The following is a 21,642-nucleotide window of genomic DNA, read 5'->3' as shown; positions in this document are numbered from 1 at the left end:
TAAAGTTTTGTGTGTTCATTAAGGTTAAACACAAATTGTCTGAATGGAGTCGGGCCGTCAGGGAGGAAACATCAGACAGCGTTTGGACTTAATGGCTGAGGTGGACAGAGGGAGCGGGAGGGGGTCATCCTAACACGGGTCAAAGGTCGTGACCTCTGTGTGCTCTCCGGTCTTTGAAGAGAAAGACGAGCAGAGGTGCACAGATCTCACAGCTCAGACTGCAGAGGAGGATTACGTGCCCTGATAGAAACACTTTAAATATATTGCCCACTAATCCTTTAAAGGCTTTAACTCAGCGCCGAGACTTCCTCTGCAGCTGCTGTGTGTGCAGAGCGAGGCGGCGGCGACGAGACAGGGGTTACAGGTTCAATTCCCTGTGAGGGTTCACTGACAGAGCAAGGCATCAGCGCGGCCTCCACAATCAAAGCAGCCTCTAAAAATGTGTTTTTTTAATTGACGAACTATGTGTGACATTTTCCCCCGAAACCTTTTTTTAAATCCAAATTTGTATTTGCAGCCGCTGGTCGTCATTGAACGGTTTAGAATTCAGCAGGAAAAACAGAATCAATCAAAGTCTTGAATGCAGATAAAAACTATAAGTAATTATAAATAAAACCAGTATAACTGTTGTTGGATGTTTTGTCTACTTTTGATGAGACAGTACAACTGTGTATCATCGTGGTAAATATTCATCTCTCCAGAAGATAAAATAACTTCCCTAGCAGCCAACAGAAGAATGTGCAAGATACACATTTCCTTCTTTTTGTGTTTATGTCAAAGAACCCTGATATAAAACAGTGGCTCCAACACTAAATCAACATTTCAAATTATCCCAGTAACACGTGGAACCTTCAGAAGGAACTGAACAGCCCCTCACTGGAGTTTTAAAACTTGCACGCGGAGCGGATGTGAGAAATAAGAGCGAGAAGAGACGATCGAGTCAAAAACTATTTCATCACGTGTACCGAGAGAAGGCAAAACATTTTCTCTCACTCGTTTGTTTGTGACGTATTTCAAAACAAAAAAAGAAAGAGTTTGTAATCTCTGCAAAGACTCAGACTCACACCTCCAACCACACGAACACCGCAGCAGCAGACACAACACAACTATTCACCAAATGATCTGCAGGGCCTGTAGAAAACCTCTGCACATGACTCATCCAGCACACAGCACCCACAGACTCTGCATTCACAAGACTGACAGCATCACTTAGCAGCGGAGAGAGAGAGGAGAGAAGGTGACGGAGAAGACGACGGAGGATTATTAAGAGATACATTTGGAGGGAGATAGAAAAGCCAAATAACAAATAATCAGATCCGTCGGGAGTTGAGGAGACAGGAGGAGAGGCTGAAGACACAGGATTTAATTTGTGGTGTAAGACGTGTTATTATATTCGTCTCCATCTCAGAGCCCTTTGCTCTGGAGGTTAGCTCACTTTAACCTGAAGAGAGAAACCTTGAATCTCCCAACCGGTACTGAATGCATCCGACTAGCTGGTGTTACTATTATTATTAGCTGCTTTCAGACCTAAACGGAGTCTCTGGACACGTTCTGGATCTTCACCTGCAGCCTCTGGTAAAACATCTGTAAAATGTCAGAGTGAGTCCATGAGAGAAAACATCTGGAAACTTCTCAGTGAGCGAGTGGACGTGTTGATGAGGTTTCTAACACGTGACGGACGTGAAACTGGGAGAACACAAATCTCTCAGGATGAAGACGAAGAAGACAAAGTCGTCACCTTGGAAAGACGAGGAGATTCCAGATGTTTTGGTGATAATGGAGTTTATACTATTCATGTTCTATGACGTTTAATTTCCCAGTGAGAATACTATGTCTGTGTGTTAACTCTGCCTTTTCTCTTCCTGTAAAACACTTTACACTGACTCATCCTGCGCTCAGCTGAATCAGTAGGTGAAGGTGGTGGTGAGAAGTCCTCAACAACAGAGTAACTGTCAACTCCACTGGCTGCTGGAAACACCAATCAATGTCCACAACAGTAAACACGTACAATGAGAAACATCTGCCGTCTGTTTCACAGCACATTTGTTTTACTGATGTAAGAACTTCGGACCTGGTCAGTGAACAGTGTTGACTTCCTCTGTTCACACCTGCTGTTAAAATATGTCCTGAAAATCCACCTACATTATTTGTATTCATGAAGAACAAATGATTTTGCTTTTATCCAGTCTGAGTAAAATATGTGTTGATGACAGTTATATGTGTGTGTGTGTGTGTGTGTGTGTGTGTGTGTGTGTGTACGAGAGAGACATGTAGAGAGAAATAGAGCTGGTAGAGTCAGGAGGGGCTGAATGAATGAATGAATGAATGAGGCCTGAACTTGGAGCTGAGTTCAGATCACTCAGGACAGATGTTAACACCAGGTCTGAACGGGTCTCTAACTAGAAGAACTTGAGTTTAAAAGAAGACCAAGAGTTTTCCTGCTTCAGTAGATCCAATAAATAAAAGAAGAACTGAGCGAATCTGTCACAAACTCATTCTTACTGAAGATCTCATGCGATGACAGACTTCTTACTCTGAGGCCACAGAAAGAAGACGATGATAAGAGCAGAGCTATTTCTGGTGTCTTGAATTGTAAAGTCGGCGTAGATGTTTCACTTTGAGGTGGTCATTGACCTTGTGGCTGGTTCCTCACACGACTCGGAGACGTTTGATGAATCCAGCTTTATTTTTTATTAATATTTATTTTGATGCGTTCATGGACGATCAGCTAAGACTCACGAAAATCACCAAAAGAAGTTAGGTGCCTCTGGCCATGGCAGCAGGAGCCCCCTCTCCACCACTACCACCACTCCTCACCCATTCATCCTCCACACAACTTTCCACATGACCCTCTCCTCCTCCCCCCCACCCCCCCACCCTACCCCATTAGCTGCAGCTATTACAGCCCCTGAGAGAGAGTCATTACCGCTCCCATCCATGATGATGAAGCTCTCAGCTCGAAACACCGGCAGCTTGTACAGGCTGCGCTTGATTGGCAGGATACAGCGGGTGAGGAGGGTGAGGAGGGTTGGGGGGTGATGGAGGAGGAGTGTAGGTTTGGTATGGGGGGCTTGTGTGATGGGAACTCCACTCAAGATGTGAATTGGCTTTGCCACTCCAATCAGGCCGCTGGATGACAAATGAAGTGTGTCTCTTTCACTCTCTCTCTTCACCCTCTCTCCCCACCCTCACCCACCCTCACCCCCTTCTCCCTTCACACTTCTCCTCTCTGTCCGGGTGGAGAAAGAAAAGGGGAGTTCATGTGGGAGCGCTTGACAGCAACACAATCACATTTCTATTCAGCTCCCCCGCCTGCCTATTTTACCTTCCCGGCAGCCGGGCATGCCATGCACGCTAACACACAGGCCAGCCAGCCAATTAGAACGCAGCGCAAAGAATCTGTGAAAGACACAAAAGGTCTTTAGAGGTTTGGACAGGTGTCTCATTTGGCCGCAGGACATAGTTTAGAGGCTTTTTTAATGTCTTTGGTCGAATTTGTGGGCAGTAAGCGAGGAAGGTTATTTGTCACGCTGTCATTTTTTTCTTCTTCTTTTTTAACACCCGTCTCGTTGTCTGTCTGTCGATCCTCCCAGCCCCCTCCATGGGAATGATGGGTAAATTTGAACTGAAGATGGAGGCTGGAGGGCGGGGGCGGGGGTGGGGGATTTAGCAGAGGGAGTTTAGATTGAAACATGAAAGCAAACCTGATCATTTTCCATGATTTGTGTCGGGTCACACTGTTTTTATCTCACTCTCTTTTACAGTGAAAACACAACTTCTTCTTCGTCTTTTTTCTGCGTACAGTAATTACAGTGGGATTGAAAAAACAAGAGCAGAGATAATTGGTTTGTTGGTTTGTGGCTGAGTTTGTTTTGCAGGGTTATTATCCAGCAGATCCATTATGGCTGGCAGCACAGAAATCCCTCATTAGCATACACAAATATATACAGAGAGGATGTGGGAAGAGAGAAAAATGCACCAGTGTTTAATACCAAACGCTCCCTCGCAGCCTCTCGCAACACACACATGCGACGCAAAAAAAAACATGCAAATACAATCCATAATAGAGCGGCGCTGACACTGCCTCCAGCTGTGAGGAGACGCAGGGAGGTGTCAGGAGGAGTAAAGAGGAAAGACGGAGGAGGGAAGGGAGGTGGCGTGAACTATTTGTTCGACAGACAACAGAGAAACAAGGGAAAAAGAAGTAAAACAGAAAGACGGGCCCGGCGGTAATTAGGACGAGGCCCGGCGCTGGCGTCAGTTGTGGTTTGCCGGTGGTGAAGATGACAGTGGGAGCTGACTGGTGGCTTTCAACCTAAGCCATCATCATCATCATCTTCGACCTTCATCATCGCCATCGTCGAGGCCCACAATTGTTGTCAGTCTGTGTCAGAGCGGACAATGGCTGCTGTCAGTTAGCTCGTCTGGATCAACAGAGTTTACTTAATCTAGAGTTTCATTTTGTCCTAATTTATTGTGGAAGGGTTTTTGTGATGCATCGTTTCATCATGAACCTCGAGAATCAAAAACAGAGTTTGAATGACTGAGTCCACTCAAGTCCAGCTGTTACATCACATGACTCACTGACCTGGATGAAAACATCATCACTGAATATTCAGTTACAAATAACGATAATGATCAATGACGGTATACAAAGACGATCCCTAACCCTAAATAAAGACCATCAGTGACTGTATATAAAGACACATCTCTATCGTGAGGCTATGACTCCTGCGTCATCATTACATATTTTATTTAAGCATTAATTCAGAATCTTAATCTAAAAACGTTGCTCCTCATTAAATGCTTTTTAGAGATGGATGCACATCTGATTATAATCAAATAAGTTTAATACACAGCAGATCTTTGCACATTTTCCTGTTGACACTTTTACTCGTAGTATTTTTACAGAGACGTATTCAAACTTTCTGCAGGTTGGAGAGATGAGTGACAAAAACATGTCTTTTCATAGTTTGAGTGAACTAACCCTTTAATGTTTGTCGCTGCGTTAGCTCTCTTGTTTCGTCGGCTTGTTGCGGTTTGATGGAGTCGTTTTGAGGCCTCGCAGATCTGTGAGCAGTGAGAGCTTGTTCTGCCGCCCAGAGGGGGGAGGACGGGGGAGGTGAGGATGGAGGGGGTGGGGCGGGGGTTAAGAAAAGGTAATGTGAGAAAGCTTGAGGTGACAGCTATTGTGGGAAGGTGTGAACGACAGAGATGGAGAGAAGAGGGGAGGACTGAAAAGTGCTCCTTGTCCTGGGAGGAAGAGGGACTTTTTGAGGAGGACCCTCACCTCCTTCTTTCTGCCTCCCCCGCCCCCCCCCCTCCTCCACCTCCCCCCAATCCCCCCAATTAGACAAACATTAACATCAATTAAGGGCCCTCACGGGAACATAGGCTCTATATAATTACCTTAATGGGTGGATGCTTTCTCTCCGTCCCTCTCTCTTTCTGTCTCTTTCTTTGGGCCCTCAATCTCTTAAACAAACTTAGAGGGCCTCAGTGGGAGGGGCGGGGGGTAAGAAAACGTTGATCAGCAGTGGGGGGGGGGCGCTTCCCGTTGGCTTTTGTGGTGCTGGTCTTTCTAAAAAGGCCTCGGCTGAATTGGACCTATTGGCCAACAAACACAGGAGCTGTTCCCACAGAGAGCAGAGACCGGGACAATACAGACCCCCGACCGGGGGGGTGAAGAAAGGGAAGATAGAGAAGGAGGGGAGAGAGAGGGGCAGAGGGGGACACAGAGAGAGAGTGAGGTGAGGGGAGAGGAAATGGAGGAGAGAGGAGAGAAAGGAGGGAGAGAAGAAGAAAGTCCAACCGTTTTCAGACATGACCTCCAGAGATCGTCCACAGAACTGGGTCAGGACTTCTCTGGAGTTTGTCTTTCACACTGGACACAGCAGCAGGAGATTCTCCACTAAGACACGTCCTCAACCTCACAGACTCATCCGCAGCGTTCAGGTGAGGGTGGAGCAGCAGGCACAGGAACAACGTAACATATTAACAGCTCTCATGACATCCGTGTGTCTGTCTTCTACATGTGTAGCTCCGCTTTCTCATCCTGACACATCTATATTCTTTCGTTACTTCAGTTTTGTGACCACCACACACTCGCAGTGAATCCTGCTGTTTTCTAACATCGGCTCCGTCGTACATTCTACAGACTTTTTATCAGGGAGCTGACAGCAAATCCACAGAACTCGGACATCTGCGTTCACACATACAGTTCCTCAGAGAACGACGAGAAGATCTCCGGAGTTCCGCATGTCTGAAAGCCGCTTTAGAGAATGAGAGGAGAACAAGAAGGAGCAGAGGTGAAGACAAGGTGGCGAGGAACGAGGCCATGAATGAAAAAAGGAAGAATAGGAGGCGGAGAGGAGAAAATATGTGAAAGACAGGAAGTGAAGGGAGAGAGGAGGAGAATTGAAATGATAAGAATCACTACAACATATTGAGGTCCAACCGATACACAAGCTTGACCAGTTGCACGTCAGTCGTCTAAGTCCGTTTTTTTCCCAATCACTAGAGCGTAGACTGGAAATAAAGATGGACGACACGTCTGCACTTCCTCCCACTATCCAGAAATAAAGCCAAACTATACCAGATACAAACGCCGCCATCTTGCACCAATGAAATCATTTGGAGTCGGAGTCTGTAAAGCAGCAATCAGTGGAGCACAAACATCCTCCTCCTCATCTCGCCCTGCCCTCCTTTTCACTCAGCTTTTTATTTTCTGATGAATTCTCAATTTCTTTCTCTCATTTTTGCCGTCGAGTAAATTTAAAAAAATTATTTTACCCACCTCACACAAAGAACCGGATAAAAATGTAAATCTTCAGAGGAAAAAGACTTGTTGGTGTCGGGTTAACTTTCATTTATTACCAGTGTGGATTATTTTGGACTAAAGATTTGACTCATTGACCCATGATCAGTTATCAGCCTCTAGAGGGCAGTAGGTGTTCAGGACCACTGTGTGTGTGTGTGTGTGTGTGTGTGTGTGTCTCTGGACTTTCATCACACACAAACACACACACACATTCTCACAGAAGGCACCTGTTGAGAACAGAGCTGTAGTTTGACAACTGAAAACTCAATAAAGCCCTCAGGCTGCTGTGTGTGTGTGTGTGTGTGTGTGTGTGTGTGTGTGTGTGTGTGTGTGTGTGTGTGTGTGTGTGTGTGTGTGTGTGTGTGTGTCTCTGACCTCTGGATGTTTTGGTGATTTGTGATGAAATCATCATCCTGACGTCCTGATTGATCGTTTTTTTCTGTCGTCTTTTAGTTTAGTTTTCACTTTGTAAAAAAAAAAAACACTTGAATGAAATAATAAAAATCTGTTGTAGTAATAATACTACGTTTATTTGTATAATCTGATCCTTTTACACAAACAGTTGTGAACCCTGCGTGAAAACATTTCTACAAATTTAAAGGGTATTAAATTAATTGTAGATAATACATTTTATTCCGGTTGTTTACAATTCATAACTGAAATGAACTTTCTCTGGTTTACTTTGTGTCAAAAGAAAACAAATCTAATTTACACGTTTCACACTGTCACAAACACAGACGATGAACGTACGTTACAGCCACATTAAATCAACATTAGTAATTAAATGTGTTGATAAATCCGCTATAAGAGATATAGAGCTGTACGCTCAGAGATGCTGACAACAAGAAACAACAAGTTGACTATGATTTCTTTAGTTGACAAAGCAAACTCACCTAAAGATCCATTAAGGGACATGATGCTTCACTCACATCACAACATTCAGGTGAAACTGTTGCTTCCAGAGTCAGGACTGAACTTCAAAGTTTCTAACTTGTGTAAACTGATCAATTTTCAGATGATCCATCAGTGAGCGGCTCGGTTTTCTTCCCTCCCGGGCAGAAGTGAGTTTTAGTCCTAATCTATGAAAAATCAACAAGCTGAAACTCGAGTTCTTGCCGAGAGACACGATCCATCACAGTCGACTTTATCTGTTTTGGAAAAGTTCCGTTTGTCATTTAATTATGTGTTTTGACAGTTCGGCGTGTTGGTGAGTTCGAAGACAGTCCAGCGTCTGGTTGTTGAAAACAAATGTACCCAGGTCAGATCTTCTCTATTGTTTTCTTTCTTTTATTGGAGGGAGGGTTTAACAAGACAGACAATTGTTCACATTCTACCTTTAAAGATCATTTATTTCATTAATTGATGTTTTATCCACAAATATAAACTTAGATCGGCCAGGACAGGATGATCATCAGGCGCATAAATAATACCAAGTAAAAACAACTGCATGCATCAGCGGCATGTTTCCAGACAGATATAAAACAGAGTGAAGCTTGTGGGTGAAATAAAGCTCCAACATGCTCAGAGCAGAATCATTTATCAACCAGAAAACTGCCAGACAGAAAAGACACTAAATGGTCTTTTACATGAGCTAGTTTCAAGCTTTTTAAGTTTGATTTATTGAAGTTAAAGGACAAAGGGAAGGAAATTAATCTATTAAAGCCTTTTTTTAAAAGCCTTTTTCTGTAATTTGTCTTCATCTGAATATTTTTCCTTCATCAAAGTGACGACAGCAAACAGGTGAACAAAAAAGAAAAAAAAATTGAATTTCAATTCTAAATAAAGTTGGAAACTTTGGCTCTGACAGCGAATCAGTCAAACCGAACTCCATCAGAAATAAAAGAGATGTTCTTACTGTAAACACAAAACAGAAGTCATCTCTCAACTTCTTCACCCCAACTCCTCACGTCTGTTTCCTGGGATTCTTTGGCAACGAGACGTGACAAACGGTGAACATTAGCGGTGGAGCTGTCACACAGACTTAATTAATCAGACTGATTTCATGCAGCAGAAGTACAGCGATTTGAAAAGATTGCAGTGCACGTTCGAGGAGTTTTCAAGGAGTTTCTGATGGTGAAAGTGCAGAATATTTTTTCTTCCAAATTGCAAGTAGAGAGGAGTATGAGGCTACATCAGTGCCTGAATTTCCATTTTGCACTTCAATCATTTCAGCTGATAGTTAGTTACAAAAGGGGGGTCAACAGGTACTGCCTCAGAAGAACTATTTCATTCAGGACAACGGTGCAGAGACAATATCAGTGACAGGTCAGGGGTCAATGGTCATCATATCTGTGGCAGCTGGTCCATAAGACACATTTCAAACTGAACGTTGAAAACTACTGAACAGGTTCTAATCAAACTTCTTTACCTTCAACCATCAGTTTGATCAAAGTGAGTCTGATGTGTGAGTGAGAACGTGGAGAACGTTTCCTCCTTCGCTCCCTGAGCGTCTGTTCTCTCACTCTGCTGAGTGGGTTCATCTCCTGAGAGAACAAGTGACTGAGAGTCACAATCAGCTCCAGACAGTTGAAGAGTGAAGCTGAACTGAGATCAGTTCAAAACACTGAGAAGTTTTTAACAACCAGAGTTTATCTCCAATGTTCAGCAGCAAACTTTAAAACATGAAGAACTCTGAACAGAGATTTGTTTCAGCAGCAGCTCTGCTGGTTCTGGTCCAAACAAAAGAAAAATCAAAGTATACAACAACATTTTTTTGTCAAATCTGAGACTGTTGTGCGTTTGGTCAGGACCTCGACACAAAGGCTCCACACCACACTGTCTACTGAAGTGAAGTTACCACCACAAGATGTCGGCATCTGAATCGGATCTACTTTTACTTCACTTTTGTACAACTGGAGGAAGTGGATACTCATCATCAGAACATGTTGGCCTCTATATGTGAAAACATGTATCTGCAAATGAATCCTAAACTTGATGTGTTAACAGAATTCTTGCAGGACCTGCCCCACAGCCTTAATAATAGATATAAGGATGATAATAATAATACTGTGAAGTTAATGAGCGAACACTTCTGAAAGCTTTCACTAGTTCGGACCTCTCGACTCAAACACATAACTACTGTTGCTGGATTCTGGCGCTTTCAAACCTGCAAAATGACACTGAGAGCCCCCAGAGGAGAAGAACCCAGCGTGCAGCTGAAAACAAGGTGACATTTGTTCATGATTGGCTGATTGACGCAGGAGAGTTTATTGTTGTGCAGCCAGTTGGACAAAAAGCTCCCGCTAAAAACTTGGCTCTCAAGGAGACAGCTGTATCGGAGAATGCAGCTCGTGCCAACTGTGGTAAAAATCTGTGTTCTCCGTGGAGTTTTCTGAGGACGTGTTTGTGTGAATTTGTGCCCTACGCCCCCGTCTGCAGGCGCACTCTGAGCCTTTCTGCTCCAAACACCATCCAGACTAATTCACAGGGAAGCTGCCGCCGAGCTGAGGTGCAACACTAAGCTAAAAAAAAAAAAAAGAACAGTTTCCTGTTATTGAAGCTGTTTGTTCTTCAAGTCGAAACATGTGCTGCAGAAAACAGAGCGAGGAACAAGTTGAAGCTCTAACAAAACTACTGATGTCTGAGGGGAAACAGTCGTCATCAGAGAGGATGTAGCATCTCTTCTGCAGCTTAAACCACAGCAGAGGAGGAATCAAACTTGTGACCTCCACCTGCAACAGGACCAGCTAATGATTCCCTGTCAGTGCGTTTGAGCAGCAGCTCGTCTGAACCCCACCGCCACCCCTCCCTGACTCCTCCTGCGGTGCCCCACCGAGCCCGGAGCAGCCGGTGTCAAAGTAAGCCGTCAGCTGGATGAATGGCCTGCAGCCTTTTGTTCTCCCTCCGCTATTAAGAAAGACCACGATGAAATATTATTATTCTGCTGCTTCGAAATATGTCAGATTAAATCGTTACCTTCGCTGAGCCGCACACAAAAGGCACAAACACTGAGGCACTTCACAGGCAAAGTCCAGGATGTTTTTTTTGAGTTCCCTGAAATATTATTATAAAACCATTGTTAAACTGCTCAGAAAAACGACAGCTTAAATCATCACCTTCAGCGGCGGAAAAGTAAAAAGCGCAAATGTGCTGGCGAGATTTAAAGTGCGGAGTAATTTGAGCTTTTGAATCGCCGACAGCAGCAGGTTGCTCGACTGCATAACCCAGGCTAACGTAACCTGGGTAATAATAAAAGAGACTGCAGTTTGAATTTTACATCCACGTGCAGCAGCCCGTCTCTCCTGCAGCAGCGCAGATAACAATTGTTTAAGCTTTTTAAGTGTCACAAGGGACACAGAGAGGACGTCTGTCTCTTGAGCCACGATGAAATACATCTCAAAAATATCCAGCTGAATGAAGTGGTGGGGTCTGAAACGGGAGGCTTGATGGGATCAGCTACGGAGACAGACGCAGTCGGTAACTGACCGTTCTGTTCACGTCAGATGGTTGAAAGACATTTTTTAAGATAAATTCTAAATAAAACAAACAGCAGCTTCATTTAAACCGATCCCCTCAGTACACTGTCAATAAAGATGAACAATGTGCCTCCACTTCCTCCCACTGTCCACAATGTCTTTGATACTGGAGCGAGTCCGTCTCAGCCGTCAATCATGAAGTCTCAACCCGTTTTTATATTTCAATTAAAACCTTCTCAGAAACACTTGAACATACTTCAGATTAGATTTTTTTTTTTAGTTTGCTCCATGTCCCGTCTGCTTAAATGTAGGAAGCTTTAATATACACACTGCAGCCAACCACCAGGGGGCTATCAGGATGTTTTGGCTTCACTCTTATGCAGATGTCCTGTCGTCAAATTTTATTTAAAGTCTATGATGCAAACAGTTTGTATCAGGAGTCGTTTGAGAGAAAACAAAATCAGAAACAAGGACATAACGCTCTCAAAATTAAAAGTTTGGTGACTTGAATGAAGACAGGAAAGTGATTGTCCCTCATTATCATCAAAATCTAAGATGGACACCAACTTTAAATAAAATCCGCCCTCCTCGCTCCCCGGCTGACCTGCGCTCTCATTGCACGTTGACGGTGAAAACAAAGACAAGGGAGAGAAAAAGAGCTGCGTGCGTTACAACTTTCATGTTGCGTGTAAAAATGAAGAAACAGATCATCTGTTCAGTCTGAGGAGGAGAAAGAAAGTTTTTGTGTGAACAGCTAATGATTTCAAGTTGACATGTCGGCACAGCTTAATAACAGCAGAATAATAATATTTCAGCTCGCTCTTTCATAACAGCAGAGAGAGAGAGAGAGAGGGAGCGCAGGCCATTCATGTTGCATGATGGGTAGTTTGACACTGGCTGCTTTTCTGCTCAGTACAATGTTTCCACCCAGAGACGACTGGGGCACACACACACACACAACACGTGTAAATCTAAATCCATGTATGTTCTTTGCAGGAGATGCTAACGTATGCACACACACACACACACACACACACACACACACACACACACACACACACACACACACACACACACACACACACACACACACACACACACACACACACACACACACGCCTGTCACTGTGTGTTGAGTGAGATGACGAGGAGCATTGAAAGCTCACTCTCTTGACACACACCCCTCATCTGCAATGACAGCCAGCAAGCTATTATTAACACACACACACACAGGTATGCACATCAAACTGACAGCTCAGCTATTAACCCCCGGCCCTGACTGAACCCTCATATACATCACAGCAGGGTGTGTGCGTGTGTGTGTGTGTGTGTGTGTGTGCGGATGGCAGTACCTCTACAGCTGCACTGCATAAAAACAAAGTGAGAGCGGGTCGACCAAATGAGCAGCGTTGCCACAGTCGTCGGTTCGATATTCAAGTGCCACCTTGAGCCAGAGATAAACCGTTGCCTCCAGACGGGGCTGACGTGGGCCATCGTTTCAACACCTGAGGTTGGGTACGTGTGCATCCAGATGGTTTGAAATCAGGACTCTGTTGCTAAGCAACAACAAAGATGGAGGTGTTTTTGTTCCCTTTTTAAAAAACAGTGAATGGGATTTGGAGTGTTCGAACAAAGTGCAGAGACATTCTTAAAAAAAAAAAAGAATGCATCATCACTGAATCGTAGGTTAGTTGTGTCCAGTTGTTTTGAAAGGTCAGTGAACATATATCCAGTGTCGCTCACACATTCTCAAAGTCACTGACTTCAGTTTGTGGTGGTTCCCTAAACACTTCACATGCAGGCCAGCTGTGGACACATTTACAGACGTTTCCTTAAAGCATCACATGTGAGTTAACTACTCGCGCTAATATTTAGAGATGTCCTCTCAATGTCTCTCACTGGTTGTCCTCAGACGTTTCTTAGTGTCAGAGTAAGATTGCATTGGTCCAGCCCTCGATAAGCTCCATTTGATGTTTGGAAGAACCTTCACAAGGTTTCTTCTGTCACATCAGATCAAGGATTGAGCTGCCTGATGGGTTTTGTTTGAATATAAACAAGTGCAGAAAAAAATTGGTGTTATATCAAATAGCACAAGTTATGAGACCACAGCTGAAACATGAACAGCTTTCAGCTTCGACTTCTTTACCAAACCTGCTCTTGAGTCACATCTCACTATTTTCTCTGCTTCAGCTGGTTATTTTTTCTCTGATATTTAAAGACGCAGTGTGACGAGTGTTTTAAAAAACCCTTCTTGCTTTGACAGCCTGCCAAACGCTCGCACACAACCCCAATATAAACTGGATTTATTCTTGCTCTCACGTTCTCTGAAGAGTCTGCACACTGAAATTTAATTACATTATTATTGATTTTTTTTTTTGGTCGTCATCAGATGTAGTTTTTCTTCTCCCATCACTTCATTGTTTCGTGTAGAGGCTGAACACGTTCAACGGGCCACTAATTACAGCAGGGAACTGATTAGAGCTGAGTGGTCACCACATTAACAGCTAATCGAGCACTAATGTCTGAGAAGGAGACAGCTCCATGTTTGATTAATGAGACAGCTAGCTTAGTGCTGTTCCTGCTATAGAGGGGGCGTGTACACAGACACACAACTACGATGACACAAGTCACAAAAACTACACACAGAAAATAGACAGAAAAATTTAAATCAACAGTGTGCTGTGCTTTGGCTGCTCAAGTGACAACTGGTATTATTGCCAGTGTGTGTGTGTGTGTGTGTGTGTGTGTGTGTGTGTGTGTGTTCTTACCTGATGCTGGACGGTCGGACGTCTTCTGTGGACTTATCCTTCCATTGTCCAAACTGCTCACACGTCCACAGTCTCACGGGCATCACAGAATCAACCTACACAAACAGTTCAGTTATGTTCTCCTCTTCTATTCAGAACATGAGGTCATCTACTGTTGTTTCTACATGTAATCATCTTATAATGCAGAATATGGACAATAAATCAGGTTTCACCACAAGAGATGAGTTATCGTGACTTCTTCATTTAACAGGAGGTGGAAAAGTTCCTAAACAACCAGTCTATGAGCACATGAGACTTTCTGAGGTAATATTTATTCTATAACACACGACAAAGAACAGAACGGACTCTGTCTAAAGGTCTTCACCTTTAAACTGCGTCTAACTGAGGTGGTGGGTCGTGAATATTCTAATAAACTGTTTCCTGTCAAATCAGTTGGAGCTTTAATTAGAAGTGACAGCTCCAGTACAACATGAAAACATCTACTGGTTAATTATTTCTCATGATACATACGAACATACTATGAATTCTCTTTTAAACCACTCTTTACCTGTAACATCGTGTTTTAACGACACTGAACATTAATGAACTGTGATGCTGCTTAATTATGAATTATATGATATGAAGGAATTCACCTCAATCTCACTGCAGCTGCATCACAACCCTGACAGGGAGAAACTGAGCAAGCTAGCAGTGATTAGCTTTAGCGGTTAGCCAACTTTCGAAGGAGAATTTTAAAAAAGACACAAACGCACCAAACTACGTTGAAACGTTTGATAACATGTTCAAGTCTTTAACAACATTATCTGAGCTTCAGCAAGAGCTTCAGTGTGCTTCATCATCACTGACCAGCAGCTAGTAGCGGCTAGCTGCGGCTAATAGCGGCTAGCTGCGGCTATTGGGGGCTAGCAGCGGCTAATAGCGGCTAGCATGAACACCTGTGCTGAGTTCCATCACATCCGCAGTTGCCATGTTAGCATTAGTACATATTCGCGAGGACACAATGACTTGATGAAGGATTTAAAGTTGTGATGTTAGATACCGTGACTCCGGTGGTTAGCTTGCAGCAGCTGCTCAGCTGTTAGCAGATCTCAGGTGTTAGCAGATCTCAGGTGTTGGCAGATCTCAGGTGTTAGCAGATCTCAGGTGAGGTCCACCTGCTCCTCTGAAGGTTCGGACTTCAGGAGCTATGCGGTCAGAAAGCGTCACAGGATTTACAACATGTTTAGAAAGGAGAGAAACTGGTGAGGTGTAAACAGGAAGTTGTCTTCTCTCCACATTTCATCTTTGTTTCTTCCACTGACGCTTCAGAAAATCTTTATAAAAGAAGCTTTAACCTGTAACCAGGTTTGAATCAGGGCGATAGAATAAATCTTTTAGAATATACATGAACATGTCTTCATTACTTAAATACTGGAGGAACTACACATCCCATAAGCCTCAGAGAGGGATCCCACTGCTCACACATGACACCGAAGCCTCTGAGATATGGAGGCCGCCATCTTGGAGTCAGAGTCTGTGCAGGGAGTGGAGCCTCGGTATCAAAGTCCCGCCCACACATGCACTCGACCAATTGCAAATCAGTCTCAGCTGTCAATCATGACCATTCACCCTGTTTTTAAATCATCAAATAAGAAACGAAAACCATCATCACGAGTCTGCTGACATGGAGGGTCACTCTCATCAAGTCTTTGGATCGGATGTTAGAAACACTCGTCTCCTGCTCGCCTCCGTCTCCTCAAACTCAAAGTGACCTGGTTGAGAAAGAAGGATGAGAGAGAGAGAGAGAGAGAGAGAGAGAGAGGGAGAGAGGGAGAGAGAGAGAGAGAGTTGAGGTGAGGTTGTAGAAACACAGACAGTTCATAAATCTGCTTCATGTTTCACTCCCTCTTAAAGGCTCACTTCACGTGACGATCCAGGTTCCTCAGGTTCTCGTTTTATTTACTCGGTTTTCACATCTTCACTGAGCCTTGTGGATTATCAGAGCTTTTATTTTTTAGTTGTTTAGATTGTATTATTCTATAGCAAACACTTTCCTAAAAGGAATTCAACTCATTTATTATTTGGGAACTTTGTCAAATTCTGCTGGTATAAGCTCTAAACCAATCAGGAGTCAGTGTCAGCTGTCAATCATCACGTCTCCGCCTGTTTTTATTTGATAAATAACTCATTAAACCAAACTGATGAGAAACTTGAACAAACATCAGAGAGAAGAGAACGAGCTGAAACCACAGAAACATCTTTAAACATTTATTTAAAGCTCCAGTGTCAGATTCAGGTGAAAGGATCTATTGTCAGAAATCTAACGTAGAATAATCCTCACGATGTTTTCATTAGTTCGATTCATCTAAATTGTATGAATTGTAGTTTTCTTTACCCCAGAAAAGCCCCTTTATATTTAAATACTTTATATTTAAATACTTTATATTCAAATACTTTATATTTACATCGAGGGGACCCTCTCTACGGAGGCCGCCATGTTTTTTACATTAGTCCAGACTGGACGAACTAAAACCTCTTGAGTTTTTATGACGACTGAAGCTGCCGCAGGTTCTTCTTCATGTTTGGAGTGAATGGGGGGAGGGGTGTTCAGCTGCAACATGACACTTCAACACTAGATGTCACTAAATTCTACACACTGCACCTTTAACGTCTACTTTGATTTTTTCCTTATGATGTGTTGGTTCAGAGGCGTTCAGAAGTTTCATCAGGAGGAAGAAGAAAAAAACAGGAAATTCACGACGACAGAAGACGTAAAAAAATATTTCCACCTCCTCTTCGTCTCTCTCCTCCTCTTCCTCCTCGTCCATCAATAAAGGTGTTGATGGGAGAAGACGGATAAAACGAGAGACTCAAACACATGAACACAATCTGTCACACTCCTAAATATACCTCCAACACTCATCCATTCCTCCTCATCCTGCATCTTTCCACCTTCCTTCCCTCTCTTCTCTACCTCTTTTTTTATATCCTAATTTGTTGCGTCCCTGGATGTTTGAGCTTCCCTGTGCAGAAAACTGTTTTCACCATCGTCTCCAAAGACAGAAAGTGTCCCCCCCCCCCCCCCACGCTGTCAGTCGAATGTTACCTGCAGGATTTTTGATGTCACAAGTTTGGAGTGAAAAATGGTTCAACGTGTGAAGTTAACATGAAATTCAAAGGTTCATCGGTTCATGTCCCGTCTGCTGACACGGAGAAGGCAGGGGCTATGGCCTATACTGCAGCCAGACACCAGGGGGCGATCAAGATGGTTTGACTTCAGGTCGTGCATCTCTATTTACAGTCTGTGAATCTTTGTCTCTCTTGCTCTTTTCAACCAACCCCCTCTCTTTCTCTCTTGCCTTCCTCCCCTTACACCCACCACCCCACCCCCCTCTCCACCTGAGTCTGGCTGTCAATCAGACATGTAGAGGGGGGTAAGGAGGAGACAGATGGAGGTGAAGGAGGAGGCCTTGGTGCTGCTGGCACTGTGTGCGTCTATATGTGTCTATATATACTGTGGTGAATATACAGACGACTGCAGATGGAGAAGAGATGGAGGTCAGGCCTGTCTGTCTCTCTGTCTTCTGTCTGTCTGCATGTGTCTGTCCATCCGTCTGTCTGTGAGCTGCAGCTCTGAACAGTATGGCCGACATACATACATTTATTTAAACACCTACAATGTTAAAGTCTTAGAGCGTCTTGTGATTTCTTGTCTTCTTCCTGTTTCATGTGACGACCCCCTCCTTCCTCTTTGGCCCCTCCCCCTTCTGTTACATCGCTAAGATGCCGAAGTCATGAACTGTCTCAGGGTGTAGATCCCTCGCAGGACGTCAGAGGAAGCAGTCTTCATAGGCCACGTAGACCAACACCCGATGGTCCGGTCTGAAGAGGAGGAGAACGTTTCACTGCCCCGTGGAAGGACGCGTTTGAAGGAGGGTTTGAAATGCGACAGTCTAGTTGCACCGTCGTCAAACAGTCTTTAAATGCAGCCCCCGAATTGAGACCCAACACGTTGCCACTCTTGTCGAATCGAGACGCAGCATCTGTCACCGAGTCTGAGGTCGATCAGGTGAGCGTGACAGCACCTGACTGAGATTCCTCCGTTAATGGTTTGATTTCAAATCCAGTCAGAAACTAAACATGTTGATCAAACCATGAGTTTCCCAAAGGTTCCCACTGATAACAGACGTCTCCAACCACTGACATTTGACGTCTGTTGTCTCCTGTCAGTGAATCATTCAACATGTTGATCATTTGTTGTTTGAGTCTCATCCCTCACACGCAGCAGAATCATTTTAATATCAAGATTAATGAATGTGAATCACCGGTGTTTCAAAACATGAGATCTCCATTTCACAACACACACACACACACACACACACACACACACACACACTCTATCTCTCTTATCAGCTCGAAACTCCTGCCTCCACGAGCAGTTCATCTTCATCACCTCCTCCTCCTCCTCCTCCTCCTCCTTCACCTTCACTCCACCTTCTTCACCTGACATTGGTGCTCAGTGTCTCTCAGAGCCGACACAGACAAACAACCGTTCAGCTAACCTCGATCTGCATGTGAGGAAGTTTGAGCAAACCCACGGAAACGAGGGGAACATGCAAACATCACACAGAAAGAACAGGGATTCAAACCAGCAACCTTCTTTATTCAAATGAACTTTGAATCTTTGAATCCAGTGATCAAGTCGTTGTGAATATTATAAACAGAGAGAGGCAGTTTGTACCATTCATACAGAAATCCATACCTTTATATGTGTGTGTGTGTGTGTGTGTGTGTGTGTGTGTGTGTTACCAGCTGTTCCTGTGTGTGTATGTTATCTTTTGAGTGTGTGTTTATTCTACAGGGTGAATCTCAGACTGTGCAGGTCATGTTCGTCCAAATCTTCCTTCAGCTCAAATCACTGAGAAAATAAACTCTGAGAGCGTTTATTATTCCTGACCTGCCAGCTGTGTGTGTGTGTGTGTGTGTGTGTGTGTGTGTGTGTGTGTGTGTGTTGAAATCTCTCCAGCTTTAAAGCTGTTGAACTTGGCCAACCTCCACAAATCAATTTGTCTTCTCCTTCACTCCTCCTCTCCAAACTCTTTTCCTCTTTATTCATCATCTCACTCCCCCCCCCCCTGCCCTCCTCCTCTTCCTCCTCCTCTTCTCTCCATCGTTACCTGTCCTTTCCTCTCCTCCCTGTTGTGACTCTTTTCCTCCTTACTGACACCAGAGCAGTTTATTTAAACAACACTTTGCGTTAACGACATCACGAAGCCAAAGAAAATGTCGAGAGAACAAGTCATAACACAGAAAGTACAGATGAAGAGTTCATGAAAAGTTTTGAGAAAAACTGAAACAGCAACATGTTATAACTGCGTCACCCGGTCCAACTTCAAAAACAGTTATATGAGCTTGTTTTAGAGGAGGAGACGTCTGAGGAGAATCCAGATACAAACCTCCTGAACCATCAACACTGAGGAGAAGACTACAACTCCCATCATCCCTCACTGCTGACACTCCGTCTTTTATTACGTTTGTGATTCGAGTGGAAGAAAACTTCATGAATCGAACAACTGTCTCTGGAAAACTGTTCGGTCCGATGTTCAGGTTGGTGCAGGTGTGTGTGTTTACATCATCACATCAAGCATAAACACTGACGTTATACTGATATTTACAACTACAAATACCAGAGGAGCCAAGTAACAAGGTACAAATACTTCACTGCAGCAGGTTCAGGTCTCAGGACGACTTGTTCATGTGTCAGACCTGTTTTTCACTCTGTGGATTTCACTTGTGTTTCAGTTTCATTCTGAAAAATGCAGCATATTGTTTTACTTTCATTAATACCGACGTACCGTGTGTGTGTGTGTGTGTGTGTGTGTGTGTGTGTGTGTGTGTGTGTGTGTAGGCGGTCCGGACTCCGGTCCACGCTGAGCGTTGGTCCTGACCCGCTACTGAAACTGTTGTAAACACACGTGATGCAAAGTTTCCAGACACAACCGTCACAACAAAACTACACAGATCCTGCTGGGATCTTCTTCTTCTGCCCCGGAGTGTGTCTCACACACACACACACACACACACACACACACACATCATTAACTACAACTCAGGGTGAACCGACGCCAAATTCAGAGTTCTCACTTCTCATATAGGACAAGCTGGGATCACAGTGTGTGTGTGTGTGCACATGGTTTTCTATAGTTTTCAGGGCCAATTTTCAGTCAATACCATCCTTGTGAGGACATTTGATCAGTTCTCACTTTTTCAAAGGGATTTTCGAGGGTTTAGATTTGTTTAGATTTGTTTATAGGGTCAGAATCAGAGTTAGTTAGGTTTAGTTAGAGTTAGTTAGGTTTAGTTAGGTATTTAGTTGTGATAGTTAAGGTTAGGTTAAGGGGCTAGGGAATGCAATTTGCCAATTAGAGTCCTCACAACTATGGAGAGAAAAGTGTGTGTGTGTGACTATGTATGCTCTTATCACCTCTGCCTCTTACACACTGCACCTCAGGGCCGACACACACACACACACAGTGAGAGCACAGATGGCCTCACATTCATGTCTCCTGCCAAACAGATGGACCTGGCTGGATTCATTCAACGATGGACACACACACAAACACACACACACACACACACACACACACACACACGAACGCACACACTGTCACAAGCATGTACACAGTGATTTATTACAGCACGCACACGCACACACACACACACACACACACACACAAAGAAACCTTCTTATTAACCGCAGTGTCGTGGATTTCACACACTAACACACACATTCGCACTTACATACACACACACTGCTTCACACACAGTGGCTGTTCTCCAATGCTTGGTGCCCTCAGTCTGTCCTAACACACACACAGACACACACACAGACACACACAGAGACACACACACTCGGAGGCAGTGGCGTCTGTCCAATCACTGTGCCCTCAGTGTGTCTCTGTGAGTCGGAGATGTGAAGTCTAATTAACAGAACAGCATCAATATTGATGAGGGCCATTTTATTCTGTCTATTCCCAGTCCTGCTATTAAATTCACTTAAGTTTCACTTCCTGTTCGTAAACACCACGCGACGAATCAACAGGGTCAGAGGTCAACGCAGCCTCTGTCTCCTTCTATGATTTAAACTGTTCCACACAGGCTGGATGTGTGTGTGTGTGTGTGGGGGGGGGGGGGGGGGGGGCAGACACACACCTGAAGACACATGTCACATGTTCACATACACTGGTCATGTGGTGTAAACAGGAAGTAGATGTCTACTCTGTAGTTGGTTGCTTAGTTACAAACAAGGAACAATGAAAAGTAAGAGAAGAGATTTCTCAAATGTTCCTGACATGTTCTTCACATGTTCCTGACATGTTCCTCACATGTTCCTGACATGTTCCTCACATGTTCCTCACATGTTCGGCAGGTTCTGTATGTGAGGACAAATGTCTGAGTCAGTGTCTCTGGACATGTTCTGGATTTTGTCCTGCAGCCTTTAAAACTTAGAGGAGGAAGTAGAAACAAGCGCCCCCCCACCCTCAGCACCTAACTCCACCCGTCTGGGCGTGGAGGCAGATCAAAACAAACCACAGATGCTGTTGCTCTCAGCTCAGGACTCGTGCTACATGGGCTGTCGAGGTGTTGAGCTGATGTTGAG

The 21,642-nt window shown here is 44.1% G+C and overlaps 1 long non-coding RNA gene across 5 annotated transcripts in view; it reads right to left on the bottom strand.

Moving 5' to 3' along the window:
* Window positions 1-15,571, bottom strand: part of LOC109641445 (uncharacterized) — a 54,704-nt gene extending 39,133 nt beyond the window's left edge. For 2 of the 5 annotated variants that reach the window (XR_011244757.1, XR_011244761.1), the window contains exons 1-2: window positions 15,043-15,509; window positions 14,004-14,098 (exon numbers count right to left, since the gene is read on the bottom strand). This is a non-coding gene — a long non-coding RNA (uncharacterized lncRNA). Of the gene's footprint in view, window positions 1-14,003; window positions 14,099-15,042 lie in introns of all 5 variants that reach the window. The other 3 variants (XR_011244760.1, XR_011244758.1, XR_011244759.1) reach the window with 3 other exon arrangements.
* Between the last annotated feature and the right edge of the window lie 6,071 nt (window positions 15,572-21,642).

The sequence above is a fragment of the Paralichthys olivaceus genome, chromosome 12 (assembly GCF_024713975.1).
Source record: "Paralichthys olivaceus isolate ysfri-2021 chromosome 12, ASM2471397v2, whole genome shotgun sequence".
NCBI classification, from domain to species: domain Eukaryota; kingdom Metazoa; phylum Chordata; class Actinopteri; order Pleuronectiformes; family Paralichthyidae; genus Paralichthys; species Paralichthys olivaceus.
Note: the sequence above shows the minus strand (reverse complement) of the source record. Positions and strands in the feature narration are given on the sequence as shown.